The sequence below is a fragment of the Callorhinchus milii genome, unplaced genomic scaffold, assembly GCF_018977255.1.
Source record: "Callorhinchus milii isolate IMCB2004 unplaced genomic scaffold, IMCB_Cmil_1.0 Scaffold1593, whole genome shotgun sequence".
Taxonomy (NCBI): domain Eukaryota; kingdom Metazoa; phylum Chordata; class Chondrichthyes; order Chimaeriformes; family Callorhinchidae; genus Callorhinchus; species Callorhinchus milii.
In genome coordinates this window covers 1-6,560 of record NW_024706334.1, presented here as the reverse complement: position 1 = coordinate 6,560, position 6,560 = coordinate 1, and the positions used below count along the sequence as shown (strand labels likewise).

The 6,560-nt window shown below is 58.6% G+C and overlaps 1 pseudogene; it reads left to right on the top strand.

Annotated features, from left to right (window-relative positions):
* The first annotated feature begins 3,279 nt into the window (after positions 1 to 3,279).
* On the top strand, positions 3,280 to 6,327 carry LOC121852877 (annotated as a pseudogene).
* Positions 6,328 to 6,560: the final 233 nt, after the last annotated feature.

Here is a 6,560-nt window from a genome sequence, read left to right as displayed (position 1 = left end):
CCGTGTGCGAAGCTGCACAGTGGCGTGGAGTGGCTCTGGGGGAGAGGCGTGAGAAGTCGCTCACATTTCATGAATGACTTGATCAAGGCCCCAGCAACACACGTGCACGCGGCGTGTGAGTGAGCGCGTTTCACAGGGCGATTTGGGCAATTAGAACACACGACGGAGTTGATTACACCTGCTTGCTTCATCAACAAAAGCCCATCAGGAAAAAATATTCTGAACGTGTTTGTGTGCATTGATTAGAGGCCGTCGATAAATGACGTCACGCACCTGGCGTGACGCTATTTATGGACGGTGGGGTGCGGTAGTGCAGCGGTTAGCGCGCTGCGCTAACTCAAGTGACGATTATCTGAACCGGTCCTGGGCTTCCCCTAGGTCGACTCAGCCTTAAGTGAGTACCTGGTGCGGTGTGTAAACATCGCCACTGGGGAGACAAAGGCGGCCGGGCGTGGTGCTGGCCACCCACCCCCTCGTGTACCGTTCCGGCCTTCATAGGTGCTCGCTAACAGCACTTGCCCCTACAGTCTGTTAAGGCTATACGGGGGATCTGTGTAGGTGAGTGTGTGTGTGTAGGTCAGTGTGTGTCTGTCTGTGTGTGTGTGTGTCTGTCTGTGTGTGTAGGTGAGTGTGTGTGTATAGGTGAGTGTGTGTGTAGGTGAGTGTGTGTGTATAGGTGAGTGTGTGTGTAGGTGAGTGTGTGTGTATGTGAGTGTGTGTGTATAGGTGAGTGTGTGTGTATGTCTGTGTGTGTGTGTGTGTAGGTGAGTGTGTGTCTGTGTGTGTGTGTGTAGTGAGTGGTGTGTGTGTCTGTCTGTGTGTGTGTGTAGGTGAGTGAGTGTGTGTCTGTGTGTGTGTGTAGGTGAGTGAGTGTCTGTCTGTGTGTGTGTGTAGGTGAGTGAGTGTCTGTCTGTGTGTGTGTAGGTGAGTGAGTGTCTGTCTGTGTGTGTGTGTAGGTGAGTGAGTGTCTGTCTGTGTGTGTGTGTAGGTGAGTGAGTGTCTGTCTGTGTGTGTGTGTAGGTGAGTGAGTGTCTGTCTGTGTGTGTGTGTAGGTGAGTGAGTGTCTGTCTGTGTGTGTGTAGGTGAGTGAGTGTCTGTCTGTGTGTGTGTGTAGGTGAGTGTGAGTGTCTGTGTGTGTGTGTGTAGGTGGTGAGTGTCTGTCTGTGTGTGTGTGTAGGTGAGTGAGTGTCTGTCTGTGTGTGTGTGTAGGTGAGTGAGTGTCTGTCTGTGTGTGTGTGTAGGTGAGTGAGTGTCTGTCTGTGTGTGTGTGTAGGTGAGTGAGTGTCTGTCTGTGTGTGTGTGTAGGTGAGTGAGTCTGTCTGTGTGTGTGTGTAGGTGAGTGAGTGTCTGTCTGTGTGTGTGTGTAGGTGAGTGAGTGTCTGTCTGTGTGTGTGTGTAGGTGAGTGAGTGTCTGTCTGTGTGTGTGTGTGTAGGTGAGTGAGTGTCTGTCTGTGTGTGTGTGTGTAGGTGAGTGAGTGTCTGTCTGTGTGTGTGTAGGTGAGTGAGTGTGTGTGTAGGTGAGTGAGTGTCTGTACCGGGGGAATTTCCATCTGGTACAGATGTAGTGTTGTGAAGGACGGACTTCTAAACTTCTTTATGGCACACACTGTTTATTATCTTAACACACAGTCTCCTGACCCTGCACAGCTCACACTCACTCTTCGCTCCTATTCTACGAAGGTACAGCCTTCGGACTTGCTGTCTATCTAATCTCCCCGCTAGCCTAGCGTCCCCCGGCTGGGACCTAGGGGAGGCACACTGACCCGCCGCTGGCCCGGCGGGTCCCCGACCTCTGGTCGCTCAGGACCTTCGCCCTCACAAGGGCGGGAAGGCTGGGAGCCAGGGTCCTATCCAGGACCTATCTCCCCGACCACTGGTGACACTGAGCCCAGCCCTGTCAAGGGCTGGAAGGCTTGGTCCAGGGTCCTAGCTGTCTTCAGCCGACTTGGGTCTTCGTGTGGCAGAACTCACCAAGAGCTCTCAGCGCTCCGGCTTTTATACCTGTTCGTGGCCGGGTTGTCTAATCCCCGGCCACCTTGTGGAACCCTCCGATTGGTCCTTCCCAATCTGGCGTTTGGATCCTACCTCACCCCATTTGACCCTGACCGTTTGATTGAGCGGGAAAACATTGTTTACGATCCGCTCTCTCAGTTTGAGAACAGCGAGTAGTTAACACCACTACACAGATATAATGGGAGGCTGATCGACGCCCGGGTGCGATCAAGGGATGGCTCCCTATTGGTCAACCACGTTATGTATGCCGATGATTTGGTAATAGCTGCTCATTCAGAAGAGGAGTTGGAGACGCTGCTGCTGATACTGGAGCGTGCCACTATGAGGTGGGGCCTTACCATCAGCCCCACCAAAACTAAGCACCTGCCTGGGTATTTTGTACCATCGGACACTCCACCCCCACAACTCCCAATCGGTGATGGGGTAGTAGTGGAGAGAGTGGAGAGTTTCCCATACCTGGGCAGTGTGCTTATGACCGGCTCCAGTTTATCAGCAGAGGTCTCACTCCGAATCAGTCGAGCGGCAATATCTTTTCATCGGTTGCGTAACGCTGTGTGGAAGCTACCTGGTCTGTCGCTCCGCACGAAGCTTCGGGTTTAACCAGGCTGGATTGTGTGAGGAGCTCACAAATCCTTGAAAGATCTGGACAAAGTCCCATCGGTGAGCTCCTCCGGCAGGCAAGGCTGCGTTGGCTGGGTCATGTAGCCCGCATGCCCAGCCACCGCATGCCTAAACAGCTTTTGTTCGGCCGGATCGAGGGGGCTAAACGGGCGCGGCACGGGCTAGAGAAGAGATGGAGTGATGTGGTACAGGAGGACGTGGAGCTGAGTGGACTTGCCGATGACTGGTACCAGCGGTGTCAAGATCGGCCTCTGTGGAGGAGGCTCGTGAAGGACGCTACTGGGCAGTTGGAGGCAGTCGCCCTCCAACAACAACGGAGGGCGGAGGAGCGACGCTCACAACAACGAGCATCAGCCAGTCATCTCGTCATCTCAGTCAGTCGACCCGTGGCACCTGCTGGGTCTGCCCCGTGACCTCCTGCCAGCGGGCGTTCGACACTTCACGTGGCCTCAAGGTGCACATGGCCTGGCACAAGCGTCGTGGTGACGTCACCGCCACTTAGTGGCGAATGGCGGTTGTTGTGTCTGTGTGTGTGTCACTGTGTGTGTGTCACTGTGTGTATGTGTGTAGGTGCTGCTGCTGCGTGTGACGAGGTGGTGTGGCTCGACTCGTCACAGCGGCAGTGGAGGAGCCGCGCGCCGCGAGATGTCGCGCGCCAGCGCCTCGGCCACGCGGCAGACGGCGCCACGTAGCGCGTGCGTTCGCCGCTGGGCACCATCGCACCGCCCCCCATCCCCCGCTCCTCTTCCTCATCGCTGCTGCTCTCGCGGCGGCCTTCTACTCGCGAGTGGGGTAAGAGAGATCGCCGTCGTTGAGAAGCCAGGCTCGTCGTGCGGTGTCGTGACGGGGGCTGCGGTGGCGATGTCGGGTCAATGAATGGCGACGCGTCGCTGTGAAGATCGTCGAGGGAGAAGTCTGCACGCCGCTGCTGCTGCTGCTGCTGCTGCTGCGTTCGCTCGCGCTGGTCACCGCAACGCCGGGCGGCTGTCCGTCCACGCGCCCGTCTGTGCGTCCGTCTGCCTTCCCCATCGCCGCAGGGCGCTGTCCGCGGTCGTGGCACCGGGTGCGAACATCATCTGCGGCAAGATTCCGGGACTGTCGCCACGGCAGCGGGCGCTGTGCCGGAGCCGTCCGGACGCGATGGTTGCGGTCGGCGAGGGCGCGCGGCTGGGAATCGGCGAGTGCCGGCACCAGTTCCGATTCAGCCGCTGGAATTGCTTGGCGCTGGGTGAGGAGACGGTGTTCGGCCAGGAGCTCAAAGGCGGTGAGCGCCAGTGTAAAAAATTTTTTCCAAAATTTTACACTGTTAAGGGAAAACAAATTAAATATTTAATTACCAATTGCTTAATACTGGCAGACAATCATCTGACCCATAGGTGGCAGCCATCTCAAGCCAGAGGACGAGAGGACTCTAGCCGCCACGCATATAAAGGATTTATAGTGAAAAACTTTGTTTTTACGGGTTAAACTTATTGCTGGCTCCCTACACCCCTTTAATCCGCTGATTTCCCCTGAGCGCCTGGGCAAAGGGCTCCATTCACAACATGACTCACACCGGTGACATTGGGAGACACCCCTGTCGCACACCTGACCCAGTTGGTATCTCCTCAGAGAGGACTCCATGTATCAGCAGGCTGCCCGCGAGCTTATGATGCAGCAGTTGCCTTACAACCCCCCTGGTGCGTGCGCTCCCCCACACGAGCAGGTAGCCGAGAAGCGGCCTTCCAGCACGCGGTGATCTCGGCCGCCGTGGCGTACGCCATCACGGCGGCGTGCGGCCGGGGCGACCGGAGCGAGTGCGGCTGCGACGGCGCCAAGCGGGGCGGCTTCTACGACGCGCAGGGGGGCTGGCGCTGGGGCGGCTGCTCGGCCGACCTCAGCCACGGCCTCGAGTTCTCGCGCCTCTTCGTGGACGCGCGCGAGGTCAGCGGAACACGCGCACGCTCGTGAACCTGCAAGGTGCGTGGGCGCGCGGGTGCCCTACCTGCTGCTCGTCTTCCCACGACGCCTTTCAATCGGCTGTCTCCGCAGATCACGACGACACGCGCCGTCCGTTTACAGACCTCGCTTCTCCATTTGAATCGGAAAGGTTGATGTCATTCATCGGCGCGCGATGACTTCATCTACTCGTGAACGCGATCCGTAGGGGGCGTGCGGCGGTGGTATAACGGGTCGGCGGATCGGAAGTCTTCGCTTGGGTGCTCCGGGCGCGGCACGACGTTCTAATTGCGGCGGCGAAATGAGCAACGCCGCAGTTAGGTGACCTGGTGCGCCACGTGCGGCGGGGTGAGGGGGGGGGGTATCCAAGACGTGTGGTCAGTGTGGGAGAGTAGAGCGACGTGCCCTCGAGTGGGGAGGAGGGCTTTCTGACAGCAGTGGTGCCACAAAGCAGGTTGCAGGGCTGCACCTTTACCTGTTCCTTGCACCGGACATTGGCGGCTCCGTTTCCACTGAGGACCTCCTCCCTCCAAGGTCCTCCAGGTCAGCGCAGCCTAAGAGCGACTCGCCGGTGCTTTCACTTTCCCTGCACGGCCACGGGGTTGCAGGTGGCCACCCACACAGCCAGCCAGCCACCTCCTGCTCGTGGTGGCACGGCGACACTGGGCTGCTGCTGCTGCTGCTACCCTTGCAGCTCGTCCGCCCCGGTGCTCCTTGAGTGCTCTCGATAGGGGTCTCCTCTCCCCCTGATCCCACCTGCAGGCCCATAATTGAATGAAGGCGCTCGCGTGCCATGCAAGAAATTTCGGTAAAGTCACTTAGGTGAAAAAAAAAAAATTGCTGTGGTTGTCCCACCTGATGACGGAAGCTTGTGTTACCTCCGAAATCGTGATTGAGTTTAGTTATTTTTTAGAATTTTTATTTTCACCCACGTCACTTTACCGAAAGAACCACGGAGTATGGATCCTTGCAGTTACGAAAACTTCGAATCTAGAATGCAAGGAATTATCATTACGCCCGTGGGGCCCTGTTTCCTCTGCAGGCGATTTCCCCAAACCGAGCACTCCTCCAGATCCAATCCAAGGCAGGCGCTGAAATGTCTTGGGGTGAAAACAAAACCATCTCTCACCCCCACCCCGCGTCCGGCAACCCCTCACCCACACTCCCTCGCTTGACCTCTCCACCCGCCACCCCCCCCCCCACTTGTCCCCACCCACCTCCCCGATGCTCTCCCGCCCTCGTCTCTCTCTCTCCCCCACGCGCCGCCAGGTGCTGGAGGAGAACATGAAGCCGGTGTGCAAGTGCCACGGAGTGTCGGGCTCGTGCACCACCAGGACGTGCTGGGCCACGCTGCCCCAGTTCCGCGAGGTGGGCTCCGCGCTCAAGCGCAAGTACGACGAGGCGGTCCACGTGGAGCCGGTGCACGCCGGCCGCTACCGCCGCCGCTACCCCGCCTTCCTCAAGACGAGGCGCTCGCGCGCCCACCGCAAGCCGCTCCGCACGGAGCTCGTGTTCACCAAGAGCTCGCCCAACTACTGCGAGGAGGACCGGCTGACGGGCAGTGTGGGCACGCGCGGCCGCCCGTGCGACCGCAAGTCGCCGCACGCCGACGGCTGCGAGCTGCTGTGCTGCAGCCGCGGCTACGACACGCGCCGGTACACGCGCTCGTGGCATTGCGAGTGCGAGTTCCGCTGGTGCTGCTACGTGCGCTGCAGCGCGTGCAGCGAGGGGGCGGAGGAGTACACGTGCAAGTGACGGCGGCCCCGACGCCTCCGCCGGCTCGATGGCTCGCCCCGTCGACTGTCGGCCGTGGCCCCCCACGAGCCTCGCCCCTGGCAGCAACAATCGTGGCCGGACAAAAGTTTGCTGTGGCTTAACAAAGCGGTGTCGCCTAATAATGTTTATAATATAAATACGTACAGCTCCTTGTCGGTGCACTGCTAGATTAAGGACTCCCCCAATGCCGTGTCAGCCATGTGGTTTGTTTG